The 22,214-nt window shown below is 46.9% G+C and overlaps 11 non-coding genes across 11 annotated transcripts; 10 read left to right on the forward strand and 1 right to left on the reverse strand.

Annotated features, from left to right (window-relative positions):
- Positions 1-2,287: 2,287 nt before the first annotated feature.
- Positions 2,288-2,361, forward strand: trnai-aau (transfer RNA isoleucine (anticodon AAU)). Its single transcript has one exon. It is a non-coding gene; the product is annotated as a tRNA-Ile (tRNA).
- Positions 2,362-2,940: 579 nt separating this feature from the next.
- trnai-aau (transfer RNA isoleucine (anticodon AAU)) lies at positions 2,941-3,014 on the forward strand. The gene has a single exon. It is a non-coding gene; the product is annotated as a tRNA-Ile (tRNA).
- A 590-nt stretch (positions 3,015-3,604) lies between these two features.
- trnaq-uug (transfer RNA glutamine (anticodon UUG)) lies at positions 3,605-3,676 on the forward strand. Its single transcript has one exon. It is a non-coding gene; the product is annotated as a tRNA-Gln (tRNA).
- A 2,652-nt stretch (positions 3,677-6,328) lies between these two features.
- Positions 6,329-6,402, forward strand: trnai-aau (transfer RNA isoleucine (anticodon AAU)). Its single transcript has one exon. It is a non-coding gene; the product is annotated as a tRNA-Ile (tRNA).
- A 579-nt stretch (positions 6,403-6,981) lies between these two features.
- trnai-aau (transfer RNA isoleucine (anticodon AAU)) lies at positions 6,982-7,055 on the forward strand. Its single transcript has one exon. It is a non-coding gene; the product is annotated as a tRNA-Ile (tRNA).
- A 590-nt stretch (positions 7,056-7,645) lies between these two features.
- trnaq-uug (transfer RNA glutamine (anticodon UUG)) lies at positions 7,646-7,717 on the forward strand. The gene has a single exon. It is a non-coding gene; the product is annotated as a tRNA-Gln (tRNA).
- A 2,652-nt stretch (positions 7,718-10,369) lies between these two features.
- On the forward strand, positions 10,370-10,443 carry trnai-aau (transfer RNA isoleucine (anticodon AAU)). The gene has a single exon. It is a non-coding gene; the product is annotated as a tRNA-Ile (tRNA).
- A 579-nt stretch (positions 10,444-11,022) lies between these two features.
- On the forward strand, positions 11,023-11,096 carry trnai-aau (transfer RNA isoleucine (anticodon AAU)). The gene has a single exon. It is a non-coding gene; the product is annotated as a tRNA-Ile (tRNA).
- Positions 11,097-11,686: 590 nt separating this feature from the next.
- trnaq-uug (transfer RNA glutamine (anticodon UUG)) lies at positions 11,687-11,758 on the forward strand. The gene has a single exon. It is a non-coding gene; the product is annotated as a tRNA-Gln (tRNA).
- Positions 11,759-15,658: 3,900 nt separating this feature from the next.
- Positions 15,659-15,730, forward strand: trnaq-uug (transfer RNA glutamine (anticodon UUG)). Its single transcript has one exon. It is a non-coding gene; the product is annotated as a tRNA-Gln (tRNA).
- A 4,952-nt stretch (positions 15,731-20,682) lies between these two features.
- On the reverse strand, positions 20,683-20,756 carry trnat-agu (transfer RNA threonine (anticodon AGU)). The gene has a single exon. It is a non-coding gene; the product is annotated as a tRNA-Thr (tRNA).
- Positions 20,757-22,214: the final 1,458 nt, after the last annotated feature.

Raw genomic sequence — 22,214 nt, forward strand, 5'->3', positions numbered from 1 at the left:
TTTAATTACTGAAGTGTGTGTGAGGGTTGCCTTGCTTTTATGCGTTTAAGGACGTTATTTTTCGTTGGCAGGTGCTGAGGGCCCAGAGTGGCAGCGGTTTCCCTGTTGGTCCCTTTTTTTCCACTTTTGGTTTGCTGAGTCACGGGTGCAGTGTGGTTTGGATCCCTCCCTTTATGTTACCGCTGTCGTGGTAAGCCCCAGCCCAGGCCTCTTTTCTTCAATGGAAGCAGTCAACTTGTGGAGTACGTCAGTGTTTGAAGAGCTGATCAACTGGTGCAGTTGCTTCTGAATGCTTCGCTGCAACTCGCGTGCTGACATCTTGGATCACAATGGTGGTGTGTCTGTCCATGAACTGATGACAGGTTCAATGGATTGATGATTTGCTGCGCTCTAGGACACAGAAATCATCCCGGACGACCCCCAAAATGTTGCCCCTCCACCACCTGGAGGGGTTGTATGCCTTGAAAATCCTGTGGTACAGAATAAGGACGACAATCCACGATGACTTGACGTATATTCACCCTCAGGATTTATTCTTTCTCTCAGAACAATAACAGCACTTCAGATCTCATAAGATGACTACACCAACAGTTGGCCGTTTGTTTCCAGCATTATTGGTTAAACAAACATTTGAACAGCTAAACATTTGTGATGTTAAGACATCGGCTTTACATGTCAATCTAGTGACAATTTCCACAGCCAATGTATACTTGTCACATATCTTTAGTACAATACTATCAGTAACACATTTCACATATTGCAGTTAACCTGCTGAATGCTATTCACCATACATTAAGGACTGCTAGCATTAGCCGTTAGCCATTTCACATGTGCTCAAGTGCTCTACAAAACATTTATAACAAACCACTTTGCAGTCAGCTGTTTACTTTAGCAACTTCTACACTCTTTACAGTCATTTGCATACATTATTTCTACTTTATACTAACATGTGGTACAGAATAAAGAAGACAATCCACGATGACTTGACGTATATTCACCCTCAGGATTTATTCTTCCTCTGTCGTTTTGTCACCTACTCTATACCGCCATCACTGCTAGCACCCCCTAGTGGACCTTGCGGTATTACACTCAAACGCCAACAATGGAGATTTGGTTATTTTAGACACAAACATATAAAAAATAGTAGGGTGTCTTTTTTTCTTTTACAACTGAATTTTATATATATGACATGAACTATTACTACTCTTAAATGCTCTAACCATATTTATACGTTTTAAACTGTTTTTTTTTAAACCATGTTACCTTATCTTTTATGTACCTTACACTCACACCACCCTTTTCTGCTTATAGCATGTCAACTGCCATGCAAGTCTGGAAGGCCATCAGAGAAGTAGCTAACTGCTACACTAACTGCTCTGAACGCTTCTTCAGTTTGATTAGAGAGACGCTGAACGTTATAATGCAGATAATGAATCACTTCGGTATTATGGTTAATGGAAATCAAAGGGATGATAGAAGCAAAACTGGATATAACCTGATCTGTAATTTTATACTCCTCTGGGACGCCACGAGGGATACCTATGGCGTCAATGTACGTCGGGTTGGGGGTGTCTAACCAGGGTGAGGTTGACACACCTCGCCTGGTCCTCAGGGCGGCCGGTGGCATGAGGTGAGACCCTACGGAAGTAGCACTATGCACTAGGCGCTCCACATCTACTGACAATACTGTCATTGGAAGAAGGAAAGGAATCGGCGCACAAACACCAGTCATGTTCTCGGTCGGTAACCTATCACTCACGCCGGGTCCACCGCACCACCACCAGAGGTCAGCCCTGAGTATCGGCCGGAAGAAGGCATCCATCTGTAAGGTAGAATTACACCAAGAGATATTAATGCCGGGTTGTACCAATCGGGAACCTGTGGAAACGGTAATGCACATAAATTTACCTTTCGCCACTGTGCTGCTGAATATGGGCTTACCTTTGACCTCTGTAACCTCGGGGTGCGCTACGGCGAATGGCCGACAATTAGCCGAGGCTGCTTCTGGAGCAGTGGATGTATTCATCAGGGACACTCGGCGGAAATCACAGCGGGAACTATTTGCAATAAGGGGCCCACTCCCAGGCACGCTAAACAATCTGTTTTCCTTGTTTTAGCTTGTTCCACCATCAAAAGCCAATTGTTAAACTGTCCCGAAATACCTGTCAAGAGCACAAACAAGGTGTCCACCAGGTACCCGCCCTCAGACCCCAGCGTACCGATTGAGTCTGCGTCGGGGTACATAAAATAAAAAAAAAAAACATAAAATATTGCAGTGGTGTCCTGTGGCCGGTTAGCTCAGTTGGTCAGAGCGTGGTGCTAATAACGCCAAGGTCACGAGTTCAACCCCCGTACTAGCCACTCTTCTTTATGTGCTCCAGGAACAACAAAAGCCTTGGTTGGCAACTTACCGGCCCCCATAACCGACATCACACCACCCACCCTCGAAAAGACCGGGGAAAGGTAAAGAAAACAGCATGTCAAAGCAGAGCGGCAAAAAACCTCTTGGTCACCAAGACTCAAGGAGCAGATCAATGGGGGCAGTGGACCCCATTATCCTCTTCAGACCACGAGTGCAGAGAATGCGGACCGTGAAGAAACAACAAAAGCCCCCGTTGACAACAGCTAACAGTACAAGGAAAACAGCATGGCGGGGACAAAAGCCCAAAACCCCCCAGGCCCCATAACCAACAGCGCACAACCCAGTCAACTGCGAAACACCCCCATCAAGGCTGCCAACCGACCGGGGAAAGGTAAAGAAAACAGCATGGCAAAGCAGAGCAGCAGCAAACCTCTCGCCCACCGTGACTGCATGATCAATGGGGGCAGATGACCCTATTGTCCGAGAACCAAAATTTCGACCACGAGCATAGAGAATGCGTCTGTTAAGGATGAGTTAGTTGATTTGAGCTGGAAACATTTGATGCAATGGTGTCCGGTGGTTGGTTAGCTCAGTTGGTCAGAGCGTGGTGCTAATAACGCCAAGGTCACGGGTTCAACCCCCGTACTAGCCACTCTTCTTTATGTGCTCCAGGAACAACAAAAGCCCACGGCGACAGCCCACTGGTCTCCATAACCAACATCACCCCACCCACCTGTGAAACACCTTCGACAAGACCGCAGAAAGACCGGGGAAAGGTAAAGAAAGCAGAGCGGCAACAAACCTCTTGGTCACCAAGACTGCAAGGAGCAGATCAAAGATGGCAGTGTACCCTATTATCCTCTATCCAAACTTTTACATCACGAGTGCAGAGAATGCGGACCGTGAAGGAACAAAAAAAGCCCTCGTCCACAACACCCCGCCCCTCATAACCCCCCCTGGCCCCATAACCAACAGCGCACAACCCATTCAACTGCGAAAACACCCGCATCATGGCCGCCAACTGATCGGGGAAAGGTAAGTATTTGCCCAGGCAGGGGCTTGTTGGTCTAGTGGTATGATTCTTGCTTAGGGTGCAAGAGGTTCAATTCTCGGACAAGCCCTCCCTGCCCCTGAACTACCTTTCCACACAATCCCCAGAACACCACCATCAGTGAAGTTATATCAACGCTAATGTAATCTGACAGGATGTACTCAGGGCCCGGCGCTGTCTGTACCCTTGCAGGTTCCGTGGTGTAATGGTTAGCACCCCGGACTTTGAATCCAGTGGTCTAAGTTCAAGTCTTGGTGGAACCAAGGGGTTGCCCTTGTATTTTGAGGGCAAAAAGGAGGCGTTTGCAAGTGGACCTGAGACCCTGTCACTGGTCACCTGAACAGGGACTTGAATCCGGGACACTCAGATCAAAAATCTAACCTTCAGGTGACTGGCTCAACCTTTGCTGATATTTGGCTTGTCCGTGTGGGCAGTTTAAGACCTCAGTCGATCTTGGAGGTGTCAATTCCGGGACCTGCCTCTTTCATTCCACTTCTTCTTCCTCCTCCAGTCATCCCCACCCACCGCGGCTGAAGCAGTGGCAATACAGCCTGGACAACAGTGTCAGCGTGAGCCCATAGAGGGTTACCTGAATCCCTCTTTGACAGAGCCCCTCTTGAAATTGACTTTTAATTACTGAAGTGTGTGTGAGGGTTGCCTTGCTTTTATGCGTTTAAGGACGTTATTTTTCGTTGGCAGGTGCTGAGGGCCCAGAGTGGCAGCGGTTTCCCTGTTGGTCCCTTTTTTTCCACTTTTGGTTTGCTGAGTCACGGGTGCAGTGTGGTTTGGATCCCTCCCTTTATGTTACCGCTGTCGTGGTAAGCCCCAGCCCAGGCCTCTTTTCTTCAATGGAAGCAGTCAACTTGTGGAGTACGTCAGTGTTTGAAGAGCTGATCAACTGGTGCAGTTGCTTCTGAATGCTTCGCTGCAACTCGCGTGCTGACATCTTGGATCACAATGGTGGTGTGTCTGTCCATGAACTGATGACAGGTTCAATGGATTGATGATTTGCTGCGCTCTAGGACACAGAAATCATCCCGGACGACCCCCAAAATGTTGCCCCTCCACCACCTGGAGGGGTTGTATGCCTTGAAAATCCTGTGGTACAGAATAAGGACGACAATCCACGATGACTTGACGTATATTCACCCTCAGGATTTATTCTTTCTCTCAGAACAATAACAGCACTTCAGATCTCATAAGATGACTACACCAACAGTTGGCCGTTTGTTTCCAGCATTATTGGTTAAACAAACATTTGAACAGCTAAACATTTGTGATGTTAAGACATCGGCTTTACATGTCAATCTAGTGACAATTTCCACAGCCAATGTATACTTGTCACATATCTTTAGTACAATACTATCAGTAACACATTTCACATATTGCAGTTAACCTGCTGAATGCTATTCACCATACATTAAGGACTGCTAGCATTAGCCGTTAGCCATTTCACATGTGCTCAAGTGCTCTACAAAACATTTATAACAAACCACTTTGCAGTCAGCTGTTTACTTTAGCAACTTCTACACTCTTTACAGTCATTTGCATACATTATTTCTACTTTATACTAACATGTGGTACAGAATAAAGAAGACAATCCACGATGACTTGACGTATATTCACCCTCAGGATTTATTCTTCCTCTGTCGTTTTGTCACCTACTCTATACCGCCATCACTGCTAGCACCCCCTAGTGGACCTTGCGGTATTACACTCAAACGCCAACAATGGAGATTTGGTTATTTTAGACACAAACATATAAAAAATAGTAGGGTGTCTTTTTTTCTTTTACAACTGAATTTTATATATATGACATGAACTATTACTACTCTTAAATGCTCTAACCATATTTATACGTTTTAAACTGTTTTTTTTTAAACCATGTTACCTTATCTTTTATGTACCTTACACTCACACCACCCTTTTCTGCTTATAGCATGTCAACTGCCATGCAAGTCTGGAAGGCCATCAGAGAAGTAGCTAACTGCTACACTAACTGCTCTGAACGCTTCTTCAGTTTGATTAGAGAGACGCTGAACGTTATAATGCAGATAATGAATCACTTCGGTATTATGGTTAATGGAAATCAAAGGGATGATAGAAGCAAAACTGGATATAACCTGATCTGTAATTTTATACTCCTCTGGGACGCCACGAGGGATACCTATGGCGTCAATGTACGTCGGGTTGGGGGTGTCTAACCAGGGTGAGGTTGACACACCTCGCCTGGTCCTCAGGGCGGCCGGTGGCATGAGGTGAGACCCTACGGAAGTAGCACTATGCACTAGGCGCTCCACATCTACTGACAATACTGTCATTGGAAGAAGGAAAGGAATCGGCGCACAAACACCAGTCATGTTCTCGGTCGGTAACCTATCACTCACGCCGGGTCCACCGCACCACCACCAGAGGTCAGCCCTGAGTATCGGCCGGAAGAAGGCATCCATCTGTAAGGTAGAATTACACCAAGAGATATTAATGCCGGGTTGTACCAATCGGGAACCTGTGGAAACGGTAATGCACATAAATTTACCTTTCGCCACTGTGCTGCTGAATATGGGCTTACCTTTGACCTCTGTAACCTCGGGGTGCGCTACGGCGAATGGCCGACAATTAGCCGAGGCTGCTTCTGGAGCAGTGGATGTATTCATCAGGGACACTCGACGGAAATCACAGCGGGAACTATTTGCAATAAGGGGCCCACTCCCAGGCACGCTAAACAATCTGTTTTCCTTGTTTTAGCTTGTTCCACCATCAAAAGCCAATTGTTAAACTGTCCCGAAATACCTGTCAAGAGCACAAACAAGGTGTCCACCAGGTACCCGCCCTCAGACCCCAGCGTACCGATTGAGTCTGCGTCGGGGTACATAAAATAAAAAAAAAAAACATAAAATATTGCAGTGGTGTCCTGTGGCCGGTTAGCTCAGTTGGTCAGAGCGTGGTGCTAATAACGCCAAGGTCACGAGTTCAACCCCCGTACTAGCCACTCTTCTTTATGTGCTCCAGGAACAACAAAAGCCTTGGTTGGCAACTTACCGGCCCCCATAACCGACATCACACCACCCACCCTCGAAAAGACCGGGGAAAGGTAAAGAAAACAGCATGTCAAAGCAGAGCGGCAAAAAACCTCTTGGTCACCAAGACTCAAGGAGCAGATCAATGGGGGCAGTGGACCCCATTATCCTCTTCAGACCACGAGTGCAGAGAATGCGGACCGTGAAGAAACAACAAAAGCCCCCGTTGACAACAGCTAACAGTACAAGGAAAACAGCATGGCGGGGACAAAAGCCCAAAACCCCCCAGGCCCCATAACCAACAGCGCACAACCCAGTCAACTGCGAAACACCCCCATCAAGGCTGCCAACCGACCGGGGAAAGGTAAAGAAAACAGCATGGCAAAGCAGAGCAGCAGCAAACCTCTCGCCCACCGTGACTGCATGATCAATGGGGGCAGATGACCCTATTGTCCGAGAACCAAAATTTCGACCACGAGCATAGAGAATGCGTCTGTTAAGGATGAGTTAGTTGATTTGAGCTGGAAACATTTGATGCAATGGTGTCCGGTGGTTGGTTAGCTCAGTTGGTCAGAGCGTGGTGCTAATAACGCCAAGGTCACGGGTTCAACCCCCGTACTAGCCACTCTTCTTTATGTGCTCCAGGAACAACAAAAGCCCACGGCGACAGCCCACTGGTCTCCATAACCAACATCACCCCACCCACCTGTGAAACACCTTCGACAAGACCGCAGAAAGACCGGGGAAAGGTAAAGAAAGCAGAGCGGCAACAAACCTCTTGGTCACCAAGACTGCAAGGAGCAGATCAAAGATGGCAGTGTACCCTATTATCCTCTATCCAAACTTTTACATCACGAGTGCAGAGAATGCGGACCGTGAAGGAACAAAAAAAGCCCTCGTCCACAACACCCCGCCCCTCATAACCCCCCCTGGCCCCATAACCAACAGCGCACAACCCATTCAACTGCGAAAACACCCGCATCATGGCCGCCAACTGATCGGGGAAAGGTAAGTATTTGCCCAGGCAGGGGCTTGTTGGTCTAGTGGTATGATTCTTGCTTAGGGTGCAAGAGGTTCAATTCTCGGACAAGCCCTCCCTGCCCCTGAACTACCTTTCCACACAATCCCCAGAACACCACCATCAGTGAAGTTATATCAACGCTAATGTAATCTGACAGGATGTACTCAGGGCCCGGCGCTGTCTGTACCCTTGCAGGTTCCGTGGTGTAATGGTTAGCACCCCGGACTTTGAATCCAGTGGTCTAAGTTCAAGTCTTGGTGGAACCAAGGGGTTGCCCTTGTATTTTGAGGGCAAAAAGGAGGCGTTTGCAAGTGGACCTGAGACCCTGTCACTGGTCACCTGAACAGGGACTTGAATCCGGGACACTCAGATCAAAAATCTAACCTTCAGGTGACTGGCTCAACCTTTGCTGATATTTGGCTTGTCCGTGTGGGCAGTTTAAGACCTCAGTCGATCTTGGAGGTGTCAATTCCGGGACCTGCCTCTTTCATTCCACTTCTTCTTCCTCCTCCAGTCATCCCCACCCACCGCGGCTGAAGCAGTGGCAATACAGCCTGGACAACAGTGTCAGCGTGAGCCCATAGAGGGTTACCTGAATCCCTCTTTGACAGAGCCCCTCTTGAAATTGACTTTTAATTACTGAAGTGTGTGTGAGGGTTGCCTTGCTTTTATGCGTTTAAGGACGTTATTTTTCGTTGGCAGGTGCTGAGGGCCCAGAGCGGCAGCGGTTTCCCTGTTGGTCCCTTTTTTTCCACTTTTGGTTTGCTGAGTCACGGGTGCAGTGTGGTTTGGATCCCTCCCTTTATGTTACCGCTGTCGTGGTAAGCCCCAGCCCAGGCCTCTTTTCTTCAATGGAAGCAGTCAACTTGTGGAGTACGTCAGTGTTTGAAGAGCTGATCAACTGGTGCAGTTGCTTCTGAATGCTTCGCTGCAACTCGCGTGCTGACATCTTGGATCACAATGGTGGTGTGTCTGTCCATGAACTGATGACAGGTTCAATGGATTGATGATTTGCTGCGCTCTAGGACACAGAAATCATCCCGGACGACCCCCAAAATGTTGCCCCTCCACCACCTGGAGGGGTTGTATGCCTTGAAAATCCTGTGGTACAGAATAAGGACGACAATCCACGATGACTTGACGTATATTCACCCTCAGGATTTATTCTTTCTCTCAGAACAATAACAGCACTTCAGATCTCATAAGATGACTACACCAACAGTTGGCCGTTTGTTTCCAGCATTATTGGTTAAACAAACATTTGAACAGCTAAACATTTGTGATGTTAAGACATCGGCTTTACATGTCAATCTAGTGACAATTTCCACAGCCAATGTATACTTGTCACATATCTTTAGTACAATACTATCAGTAACACATTTCACATATTGCAGTTAACCTGCTGAATGCTATTCACCATACATTAAGGACTGCTAGCATTAGCCGTTAGCCATTTCACATGTGCTCAAGTGCTCTACAAAACATTTATAACAAACCACTTTGCAGTCAGCTGTTTACTTTAGCAACTTCTACACTCTTTACAGTCATTTGCATACATTATTTCTACTTTATACTAACATGTGGTACAGAATAAAGAAGACAATCCACGATGACTTGACGTATATTCACCCTCAGGATTTATTCTTCCTCTGTCGTTTTGTCACCTACTCTATACCGCCATCACTGCTAGCACCCCCTAGTGGACCTTGCGGTATTACACTCAAACGCCAACAATGGAGATTTGGTTATTTTAGACACAAACATATAAAAAATAGTAGGGTGTCTTTTTTTCTTTTACAACTGAATTTTATATATATGACATGAACTATTACTACTCTTAAATGCTCTAACCATATTTATACGTTTTAAACTGTTTTTTTTTAAACCATGTTACCTTATCTTTTATGTACCTTACACTCACACCACCCTTTTCTGCTTATAGCATGTCAACTGCCATGCAAGTCTGGAAGGCCATCAGAGAAGTAGCTAACTGCTACACTAACTGCTCTGAACGCTTCTTCAGTTTGATTAGAGAGACGCTGAACGTTATAATGCAGATAATGAATCACTTCGGTATTATGGTTAATGGAAATCAAAGGGATGATAGAAGCAAAACTGGATATAACCTGATCTGTAATTTTATACTCCTCTGGGACGCCACGAGGGATACCTATGGCGTCAATGTACGTCGGGTTGGGGGTGTCTAACCAGGGTGAGGTTGACACACCTCGCCTGGTCCTCAGGGCGGCCGGTGGCATGAGGTGAGACCCTACGGAAGTAGCACTATGCACTAGGCGCTCCACATCTACTGACAATACTGTCATTGGAAGAAGGAAAGGAATCGGCGCACAAACACCAGTCATGTTCTCGGTCGGTAACCTATCACTCACGCCGGGTCCACCGCACCACCACCAGAGGTCAGCCCTGAGTATCGGCCGGAAGAAGGCATCCATCTGTAAGGTAGAATTACACCAAGAGATATTAATGCCGGGTTGTACCAATCGGGAACCTGTGGAAACGGTAATGCACATAAATTTACCTTTCGCCACTGTGCTGCTGAATATGGGCTTACCTTTGACCTCTGTAACCTCGGGGTGCGCTACGGCGAATGGCCGACAATTAGCCGAGGCTGCTTCTGGAGCAGTGGATGTATTCATCAGGGACACTCGGCGGAAATCACAGCGGGAACTATTTGCAATAAGGGGCCCACTCCCAGGCACGCTAAACAATCTGTTTTCCTTGTTTTAGCTTGTTCCACCATCAAAAGCCAATTGTTAAACTGTCCCGAAATACCTGTCAAGAGCACAAACAAGGTGTCCACCAGGTACCCGCCCTCAGACCCCAGCGTACCGATTGAGTCTGCGTCGGGGTACATAAAATAAAAAAAAAAAACATAAAATATTGCAGTGGTGTCCTGTGGCCGGTTAGCTCAGTTGGTCAGAGCGTGGTGCTAATAACGCCAAGGTCACGAGTTCAACCCCCGTACTAGCCACTCTTCTTTATGTGCTCCAGGAACAACAAAAGCCTTGGTTGGCAACTTACCGGCCCCCATAACCGACATCACACCACCCACCCTCGAAAAGACCGGGGAAAGGTAAAGAAAACAGCATGTCAAAGCAGAGCGGCAAAAAACCTCTTGGTCACCAAGACTCAAGGAGCAGATCAATGGGGGCAGTGGACCCCATTATCCTCTTCAGACCACGAGTGCAGAGAATGCGGACCGTGAAGAAACAACAAAAGCCCCCGTTGACAACAGCTAACAGTACAAGGAAAACAGCATGGCGGGGACAAAAGCCCAAAACCCCCCAGGCCCCATAACCAACAGCGCACAACCCAGTCAACTGCGAAACACCCCCATCAAGGCTGCCAACCGACCGGGGAAAGGTAAAGAAAACAGCATGGCAAAGCAGAGCAGCAGCAAACCTCTCGCCCACCGTGACTGCATGATCAATGGGGGCAGATGACCCTATTGTCCGAGAACCAAAATTTCGACCACGAGCATAGAGAATGCGTCTGTTAAGGATGAGTTAGTTGATTTGAGCTGGAAACATTTGATGCAATGGTGTCCGGTGGTTGGTTAGCTCAGTTGGTCAGAGCGTGGTGCTAATAACGCCAAGGTCACGGGTTCAACCCCCGTACTAGCCACTCTTCTTTATGTGCTCCAGGAACAACAAAAGCCCACGGCGACAGCCCACTGGTCTCCATAACCAACATCACCCCACCCACCTGTGAAACACCTTCGACAAGACCGCAGAAAGACCGGGGAAAGGTAAAGAAAGCAGAGCGGCAACAAACCTCTTGGTCACCAAGACTGCAAGGAGCAGATCAAAGATGGCAGTGTACCCTATTATCCTCTATCCAAACTTTTACATCACGAGTGCAGAGAATGCGGACCGTGAAGGAACAAAAAAAGCCCTCGTCCACAACACCCCGCCCCTCATAACCCCCCCTGGCCCCATAACCAACAGCGCACAACCCATTCAACTGCGAAAACACCCGCATCATGGCCGCCAACTGATCGGGGAAAGGTAAGTATTTGCCCAGGCAGGGGCTTGTTGGTCTAGTGGTATGATTCTTGCTTAGGGTGCAAGAGGTTCAATTCTCGGACAAGCCCTCCCTGCCCCTGAACTACCTTTCCACACAATCCCCAGAACACCACCATCAGTGAAGTTATATCAACGCTAATGTAATCTGACAGGATGTACTCAGGGCCCGGCGCTGTCTGTACCCTTGCAGGTTCCGTGGTGTAATGGTTAGCACCCCGGACTTTGAATCCAGTGGTCTAAGTTCAAGTCTTGGTGGAACCAAGGGGTTGCCCTTGTATTTTGAGGGCAAAAAGGAGGCGTTTGCAAGTGGACCTGAGACCCTGTCACTGGTCACCTGAACAGGGACTTGAATCCGGGACACTCAGATCAAAAATCTAACCTTCAGGTGACTGGCTCAACCTTTGCTGATATTTGGCTTGTCCGTGTGGGCAGTTTAAGACCTCAGTCGATCTTGGAGGTGTCAATTCCGGGACCTGCCTCTTTCATTCCACTTCTTCTTCCTCCTCCAGTCATCCCCACCCACCGCGGCTGAAGCAGTGGCAATACAGCCTGGACAACAGTGTCAGCGTGAGCCCATAGAGGGTTACCTGAATCCCTCTTTGACAGAGCCCCTCTTGAAATTGACTTTTAATTACTGAAGTGTGTGTGAGGGTTGCCTTGCTTTTATGCGTTTAAGGACGTTATTTTTCGTTGGCAGGTGCTGAGGGCCCAGAGTGGCAGCGGTTTCCCTGTTGGTCCCTTTTTTTCCACTTTTGGTTTGCTGAGTCACGGGTGCAGTGTGGTTTGGATCCCTCCCTTTATGTTACCGCTGTCGTGGTAAGCCCCAGCCCAGGCCTCTTTTCTTCAATGGAAGCAGTCAACTTGTGGAGTACGTCAGTGTTTGAAGAGCTGATCAACTGGTGCAGTTGCTTCTGAATGCTTCGCTGCAACTCGCGTGCTGACATCTTGGATCACAATGGTGGTGTGTCTGTCCATGAACTGATGACAGGTTCAATGGATTGATGATTTGCTGCGCTCTAGGACACAGAAATCATCCCGGACGACCCCCAAAATGTTGCCCCTCCACCACCTGGAGGGGTTGTATGCCTTGAAAATCCTGTGGTACAGAATAAGGACGACAATCCACGATGACTTGACGTATATTCACCCTCAGGATTTATTCTTTCTCTCAGAACAATAACAGCACTTCAGATCTCATAAGATGACTACACCAACAGTTGGCCGTTTGTTTCCAGCATTATTGGTTAAACAAACATTTGAACAGCTAAACATTTGTGATGTTAAGACATCGGCTTTACATGTCAATCTAGTGACAATTTCCACAGCCAATGTATACTTGTCACATATCTTTAGTACAATACTATCAGTAACACATTTCACATATTGCAGTTAACCTGCTGAATGCTATTCACCATACATTAAGGACTGCTAGCATTAGCCGTTAGCCATTTCACATGTGCTCAAGTGCTCTACAAAACATTTATAACAAACCACTTTGCAGTCAGCTGTTTACTTTAGCAACTTCTACACTCTTTACAGTCATTTGCATACATTATTTCTACTTTATACTAACATGTGGTACAGAATAAAGAAGACAATCCACGATGACTTGATGTATATTCACCCTCAGGATTTATTCTTCCTCTGTCGTTTTGTCACCTACTCTATACCGCCATCACTGCTAGCACCCCCTAGTGGACCTTGCGGTATTACACTCAAACGCCAACAATGGAGATTTGGTTATTTTAGACACAAACATATAAAAAATAGTAGGGTGTCTTTTTTTCTTTTACAACTGAATTTTATATATATGACATGAACTATTACTACTCTTAAATGCTCTAACCATATTTATACGTTTTAAACTGTTTTTTTTAAACCATGTTACCTTATCTTTTATGTACCTTACACTCACACCACCCTTTTCTGCTTATAGCATGTCAACTGCCATGCAAGTCTGGAAGGCCATCAGAGAAGTAGCTAACTGCTACACTAACTGCTCTGAACGCTTCTTCAGTTTGATTAGAGAGACGCTGAACGTTATAATGCAGATAATGAATCACTTCGGTATTATGGTTAATGGAAATCAAAGGGATGAAAAACTGGATATAACCTGATCTGTAATTTTATACTCCTCTGGGACGCCACGAGGGATACCTATGGCGTCAATGTACGTCGGGTTGGGGGTGTCTAACCAGGGTGAGGTTGACACACCTCGCCTGGTCCTCAGGGCGGCCGGTGGCATGAGGTGAGACCCTACGGAAGTAGCACTATGCACTAGGCGCTCCACATCTACTGACAATACTGTCATTGGAAGAAGGAAAGGAATCGGCGCACAAACACCAGTCATGTTCTCGGTCGGTAACCTATCACTCACGCCGGGTCCACCGCACCACCACCAGAGGTCAGCCCTGAGTATCGGCCGGAAGAAGGCATCCATCTGTAAGGTAGAATTACACCAAGAGATATTAATGCCGGGTTGTACCAATCGGGAACCTGTGGAAACGGTAATGCACATAAATTTACCTTTCGCCACTGTGCTGCTGAATATGGGCTTACCTTTGACCTCTGTAACCTCGGGGTGCGCTACGGCGAATGGCCGACAATTAGCCGAGGCTGCTTCTGGAGCAGTGGATGTATTCATCAGGGACACTCGGCGGAAATCACAGCGGGAACTATTTGCAATAAGGGGCCCACTCCCAGGCACGCTAAACAATCTGTTTTCCTTGTTTTAGCTTGTTCCACCATCAAAAGCCAATTGTTAAACTGTCCCGAAATACATGTCAAGAGCACAAACAAGGTGTCCACCAGATGCCCGCTTATAGCCCTCAGACCCCAGCGTACCGATTGAGTCTGCTTTGGGGTACATAAAATAAAAAAAAAACATATAATATTGCAATGGTGTCATGTGGCCGGTTAGCTCAGTTACTCAGAGCGTGGTGCTAATAACGCCAAGGTCACAGGTTCAACCCCCGTACTAGCCACTCTTCTTTATGTGCTCCAGGAACAACAAATTCCCAAGGCGGCAACTTACCGGCCCCCATAACCGACATCACACCACCCACCCTCGACAAGACCGGGGAAAGGTAAAGAAAACAGCATGTCAAAGCAGAGCGGCAAAAAACCTCTTGGTCACCAAGACTCAAGGAGCAGATCAATGGGGGCAGTGGACCCCATTATCCTCTTCAGACCACGAGTGCAGAGAATGCGGACCGTGAAGAAACAACAAAAGCCCCCGTTGACAACAACTAACAGTACACCACCACAAGGAAAACAGCATGGTGGCGACAAAAGCCCAAAACCCCCCAGGCCCCATAACCAACAGCGCACAACCCAGTCAACTGCGAAACACCCCCATCAAGGCTGCCAACCGACCAGGGAACGGTAAAGAAAACAGCATGGCAAAGCAGAGCAGCGGCAAACCTCTCGCCCACCGTGACTGCATGACCAATGGGGGCAGATGACCCCATTGTCCGAGAACCAAAATTTTGACCACGAGCACAGAGAATGCGGTCTGTTAAGGAGGAGTTAGTTGATTTCAGCTGGAAACATTTGATGCAATGGTGTCCTGTGGTCGGTTAGCTCAGTTGGTCAGAGCGTGGCGCCAAGGTCACGGGTTCAACCCCCATACTGGCCACTCTTCTTTATGTGCCCCAGGAACAACAAAAGCCCACAGTGACAACCACCTGTGAAACACCCTCGACAAGACTGCAGAAAGACCGGGGAGAGGTAAAGAAAACAGCATGTAAAAGCAGAGCTGCAACAAACCTCTTGGTCACCAAGACTGCAAGGAGCAGATCAAAGGGGGCAGTGGACCCCATTATCCTCTACCCAAAATTTAGACCACGAGTGCAGAGAATGCGGACCGTAAAGGAACAACAAAAGCCCCTGTCAACAACACCCCGGCCCTCATGCCCCAGTGCGGCATTGCCCGGGGAATATGGATCGCAGGTATTTGTCAAAACAGGGGCTTGGTAGTCTAGAGGTCCCGAGTTCAATTCCTGGACAAGCCCTCCCTGTCCTTTGACCTGATTATTGCTTTTTCTTATGACACAATTCCCAAAACAACAGGATCAGTGAAGTTCAATCAACTTCAATCAAGTTCAATAATGGAATCTGACAGGATGTACTTCAGGACCTGACAATGTCTGTACCCTTGCAGGTTCCGTGGTGTAATGGTTAGCACTCTGGACTTTGAATCCAGTGATCCAAGTTCAAGTCTTGGTGGAACCAACTTGCCCTGCAGCAATCAAACATTTGGACTGTGTTTTCCTTGACCAGTTAATGTGTGATTACTTGTTGATTTGAGTACAAATACACAGTGGTAACCGTGGACAACAACTTGTCAAAAGCTCAGAACCTCACAGATGATGTCGTTGTATATCAGTTGAAATACAATGGAAACTGGATGTCAGTATTGTTACAAGCATGAGACTTGTCAACTCATGAGTCAGGGGATTTCACATGGATCCCTAACCCAGGCCTTTGGTTTTTACGTTGTGTGGATGAGTGGTCTAAAGCGCCAGATTAAGGCTCCTTTTGCTCGGCAGGCACTGGTTAAAATCCCACAGCTGGCATTTTCCTGGTCAGGTCCATTATCCACGACAGGAATGATTTGGGAGCAAAGGACTGTCAGATTGTACAACACAGCTGAGTACTTTGAGAAGAAGATTAAGAGAGGTCTTTTTCCCATGAGAAGGGTTTGTTTTACCCGACTGGTTGTTGCAACCGCAACACTGCTCAAGGTTCAACATGACATTGTCACATACAAAACAGGAACTCCCCTTCAGTGTAACGAACCCCGGGCTTCCATGTGACAGGCGGAGATACTTTCCACTATACTAACGAGGACTGCTGCTGAGCTGATGACAGCAGTTCGCAGATAGCATTTCAAGATGACCCCAACCATTCAACCGAGACCGAAGACAAATCCTATCTCCAGTCAAAACCTATCCAAAGCGCACTGAATCCTAGCCACTAGACCACCATGGACCTTCTCTGCCAACACTGCAACAGCAGCAGAATTAGCTCAAATGGTAGTGCGCTTGCTTTGCATGTGAGAGGTAGTGGGATTGATATTTGTTTGGATGATTTGTTTAGATGATGTAGGATAAACTGTGCAGTTGTTTATTTAAGAGGATAAGTGTAGATAAGCTAGGAAAACTGTTGTCCACTGTCCATTAAAAGTGATCAGCCATTTGGTATTGAAAATTTGGATGGTAGGTTTGTCCTGGAAGATCGAAAAAAGGCCATGCAAAATGGGAAGCAATCTAGAGTTATAGTACACAGACTCAAGATACATGACCACAAGTTGTTGCTATTCCCAAGGGTGTCTGAGCCATGCATTCATTCTTCAAACAAGGGAGTGCATCAGGACTTGAATTGGAGACCTCTTGATCTGCAGTCAAATGCTCAACCACTGAGCTATAACCCCTCAGACACACCAAACATCATTACACGATGGGAACTAACTTCTGCATATGCACTTCACCAGCACACATCCTCATGGTGACTGGGAGAATTTAACAAACAAAGAATGACTTCTTGATGGGTCAGCTGGGTCGAAAAGGTTTACTTAAACAAGTTATTCCTCATGTGCATGTCATCTCCTTGGCCTTCTCGGTGTTGAGGATGAGGGAGCAGAAATCTTCTGGCATACTGTACTTAACCACAGTAGGAGGATAAAGGAGGTTGGTTTAACTTTTATGGGAAGGGGCCTACCCTTCACCGAACCACTGAAACTGGACAGACTTGTGTAGCCCCGCACACAAACCAAGTTTCTTCCTCACATGCTGCCAGCTGATCCTTGACATCAGCTGTCACAAACATTCGCGTCATTTGGGGAACTCATCCTGATCCACGGTTACAGCTGATTTGTAGAGTAAGTAAAAAAGTCACCATACACTTACTGTTAAAGGAAGACACAGTCCAAACACTCAATTGCTGCAGGGAAAGTAGGTTCCACAAAGACTTGAACTTGGATCACTGGATTCAGAGTCCAGAGTGCAAACCATTACACCATGGAACATGCAAGTGCATTGTAGCGTCCTGGAGTACACACTGTCAGATTACATTAGCAGACCAAACATCATTACACGATGGGAACTAACTTCTGCATATGCACTAAACCAGCACACATCCTCATGGTGACTGGGATAATTTAACAAACAAAGACTGACTTTTTTCTGGGTCAGCTAGGTCGAAAAGGTTTACTTAAACAAGTTATTCCTTGTGTGCACGGTCATCTCCTTGGCCTTCTCGGTGTTGAGGGTGAGGGAGCAGAAATCTTCTGGCATACTGTACTTGACCACAGTAGGAGGACAAACGAGGTTGGTTTCACATTTCAGGGAAGGGGCCTACCATTCACCGCCAGATTAAGGCTCCTTTCGCTCAGGAGGCACTGGTTGAAATCCCACAGCTGGAATTTTCCTGGTCAGGTCCATTATCCCTGACTGGAAGGATTTGGCAGCAAAAGACTGTCAGATTGTACAACTGAGCACTGAGAAAAAACATTAAGAGATGTCTTGTTCAAGGGGAGAGGGTTTGTTTTCCCAGACTGGTTGTTGCAATTGTAACCCTGCTCAAGGGTTACAACGTGACAACATGACATACGAAACAGGAACTCCCCATCAGGGAATTGAACCTAGGTGTTCCACGTGACAGGCGGAGATACTGTCCACTACACTATCGAGGACTGCGACTTCTGTTCTCCATCCATCCTGAACTTCAGGTAAAACAGCACAATTGCTTTTTCCGAGCGAGTGAGCGACGAGACGGACATAAACACGGCAAACTACAGTATAAGTGAAACAGTTACACTGAAAAGATACACTGTGTATCTTATCCAAAGGTACCAGAGAGAAGAGGCTACAGGAGTGCTGGTGGTTGAGGGGCATAGCAAGGAAGGACAGCCTTCTGTCATTCCTTCGCTATACCCTCAGCTTCAAGAACATTAATACTCTTCTTGACATAAAAGAAGGATCCTTGCCACGCCACAAGTGGTCCTTCTCCAGGCATCCTGTCTGATCAAGCTGATCAAGGAGCAGAGCCAGTGCAGCCTTCCTCCACACCTCCCACCAGGCTTTTCAACTTTGTTCACGCCTCTGTTCACCCTCTTCCCTTCCAAACTACTACTGCGACTACCTCTAATACCATGGCCCCTGTCCCAGCATCTGACTCGAACAATAAAGTTTCTGTAACTGAGCTTGTTAGAATAAAGTGTATATACAATTATTATTTTGTTTATCACCCTTATATCCATTTGCTTAGACAATAGAAAGTGTTTGAATGTGCTGAAGAAGGAATGTTCCCGTGACCCTGATCAGAGACCCCCAGCAACCCCCAGGTCCTGGAGGTGCCTGGATGCAGCAACAGCAACCCTGCAGATGTTCATGTGAATCCTGCAAGAATGTGTCAAGATAAGAACTAATAAAACATTACAAGTAATTGCTCTCACATACACACACACACATAGACAAACAAATACAGCTCGTGCAACTGCCTTCTCCACCCCCCCCCCTAGAGTTGCACGACCATGTAGTAGGGACCCCCGAAAGAGAATAAAAGGAGAGGAGTGTGAACTGCATATTCAGAGTGGAGCGGCATGTCACTGGGTATGTGGTTTCACTCTCTTCGCTGTGAGCAACTTAGAATATTGTTGTCTGTCTCTTCTGAATTTCTGTATTTAAGTGTTTTTTAAACATGCGTCACAGGAGTTTGAACCTGACAGAGCTTCAGCCAAAGCAAAGCTAGGTAAAAACGTAATCATGTGTCCCTTTGTCGGAATAGTTGCATCTTGTGCCTGTAGTGACACTGCCTGCAGTGATGGTTATTTCACCACCACCACCTGCTCATACCCCGTTGGAGCAGCAGCAACCACCTCCTGTGTCAAAAAAACTCAAACAAAAACCATGCCTGTGCTGTGGCCAACCAAAATCAAAATATCAAGGTAATGGGACAGCAACACACAACGTTTATCAACGAGGCCCTGTCAGATACTCTTATTGCTGCAGAAGGTCTGACAGACCCTAAGATGCCGTTTAAAGATTTCAGTCAAACAGACTTCTTCCAGCGAGAGGTGGATGAGACAAGAAAGAGGGTGGAGGAAAAACAGCAGAAGAAGAGAAAGAGGGAGGAATCTCCTCCACCCCCTGTCCGAAAGTGCCTCTGCAGGATGCAGCTGAAGCAGGGCTGGAAAAGCCCCCGCATCCACGCTGGCTTCAGAGAAGTACATCTACTTGGGAACTGGAGGGATTTCCAGGCCTCTCCTTTCTATGACAAGGAGAAACAAAGGCGGCAAAATAAGTGAACAATATGTATGTTCATTATTCATAACTGCTTACATGTAGATTATTATTTGTTTTTTTATTATTGAGAGTGTTCTTGAGTGTGGCAACCTGATAAATAAATATTCTTTGTTACCTTGCATTGATTTTGTATTTTATTTCAAGCACTGGTATCAATATAAGCCTGATAATTTGTAATGATATAGGGATTAATTGGAAAAAATAATATTGTGGAGAAGAAAACTGTGACTTGACTGATGGCTTAGACGGGATTCAAATACCTGACTTCATTTCTCCAAAGTCTCTCTGCTTGTCTGACATCTGTCTCGCATCCTGATTGGCTGGCAGCAAAGGGCAACAACACACGCGTGGCCCGGCCGACGCACTGACCATTGCACAGAGACTACATCAGCATCACTGCAGTAAGGTTTCAATAAGTTTCTACTTCTGACAGAAATTTGCAAATACTCAAGTGCTGTCCGCCTTAACTCTCAGGTGGTCCGGACTGTTACTTTTCAGGTGTCATTCTGAGTTCTGCCCATTCGCAGGAAAAAGAGCCTTTGTACTTTTTTCACATGAACTCTAAAGAAAAGTATAAGCTGAGAGACACTGCATTAGCTGGGAATTGACACTGCATTGGCAAGCTAGAATTCTACCACTGAACAACCAATGCCACATGGGGAAACACTGTCGGAGAAAAAATTAAACTGTCAAGTGGCTGAGCCTATGCAAAGTGGCGCTGAATGACAAAACATCACAATGTCATACTCTTTGGATTTAGCACCTTCTGGCGTAATGGGATCCACAACAATCATGTCAGCTGTCGTTTTTGAAGGGCAAGTGACAAAAAGAGGTACGTGGATCAAAATTCAGCTGCCAAAGTTTCACGGACCACGCACCAGGCACTGCTGGGATTTGAACCCAGGATCTCCTGTTTACTAGACAGGCACTTTCACCAGCTAAGCCACAGCGCCAGCTGAGCAAGTAACCCCGGCAATGCTGCCTTTACTCTTCTAGACATTAACTGCTTGCAACGTTGAGACAACGCCACTTGTCGTGTGTCATTTGGTCAGCAGGTGGGGAATCCCGTATGTATTTGGCACCGATACAAAGGGTTTACCAATTGGGAGGAATGCAAGGGCTCTCCAAAAGAGTCCAACACAAGTGTCACACGAGGGTCTAGAAATGGTCCCTGGGACTGACACAAATAACTAGGCTGTTAATCTGGACTAACATAACATAATAACCACATGGAAAACAAAACGCAGAGTGTATGAATGCCTTTTAAAAAGTGGACTCTGGAGGGTCAGGGTGGCATTTCTCCTGAAAACAGTCTTTGTACCTCAACGTGACCTCTGATAAAAAGTATAAAAACCAGAGTCATGGAAATACCAGTAGAGGACTGCTGGAATTGGAACCAATGAGCCCCTCTTTTCTAAGCATGTAATTCTAAGCATTGGGCCTGCGAAGCATGCAAACTTGACAATGGTGCCTTTAGTAGAAAAGGAAATCCTGTGCATCTGGCACGGACACAAAAACAGTTCGCCAATGGGTAAAAATGTTCATACAAGGGAGGGAGACCAAAGTGTCAATTGTCACCTGTGAAACACCCTCGAGAGGTAAAGAAAACAGCATGTCAAAGCAGAGCGTCAACAAACCTCTCGGTCACCAAGACTGCAAGGAGCAGATCGATGGAGGCAGTGGACCCCATTATCCTCAGCAATTTAGACCACGGGTGCAGAGAATGCGGACCGTGAAGGAACAACAAAACCCCCCATCGACAAGACCCCACCCCTCATAACCCCCCGGCCCCATAACCAACAGCACAGAACCCAGTGAACTGCGAAACACCCCCATCAAGGCCACCAACCCACCAGGGAAAGGTAAAGAAAACAGCATGGCACGGAGAATGCGGTCCGTTAAGGATGAGTTAGTCGATTTGAGCTGGAAACATTTGATGCAGTGGTGTCCTGTGGTCGGTCAGCTCAGTTGGTCAGAGCGTGATGCTAATAAAGCCAAGGTCATGGGTTCACCCCATCTGCTCCAGGAACAACAAAAGCCCACGGCGAAAACCCATCGGGCCCCATAACCAACAGCGCACAACCCAATCAACTGCGAAACACCCCCAGCAAGGCTGGAAAAGGTCGGTCAAGAAAACAGCATGGCAAAGCAAAGCGGTGGCAAACCTCTCACGCACCGTGACTGCATGAAGCAGATCAATGGGGGCGGCGACCCCATTGTCCTCTACCCAAAATTTAGACCCCGAGTGCAAAGAATGCGGACCGTGAAGGAACAACAAAAGCCCCCGTCAACAACACCCCGCCCTCATAACCAACAGGACACCATCACAAGAAAAACCTATCCAAGGGCACCTATGGCGTCAGTGTACGTCAGGTTGGGGTTTACACACCTTGTCTGGTCCTCAGGGCGTC

This window comes from Doryrhamphus excisus, unplaced genomic scaffold (assembly GCF_037039965.1).
Source record: "Doryrhamphus excisus strain RoL-2023G ecotype Guam unplaced genomic scaffold, RoL_Dexc_Guam_v1.1 HiC_scaffold_24, whole genome shotgun sequence".
Taxonomy (NCBI): Eukaryota; Metazoa; Chordata; class Actinopteri; order Syngnathiformes; family Syngnathidae; genus Doryrhamphus; species Doryrhamphus excisus.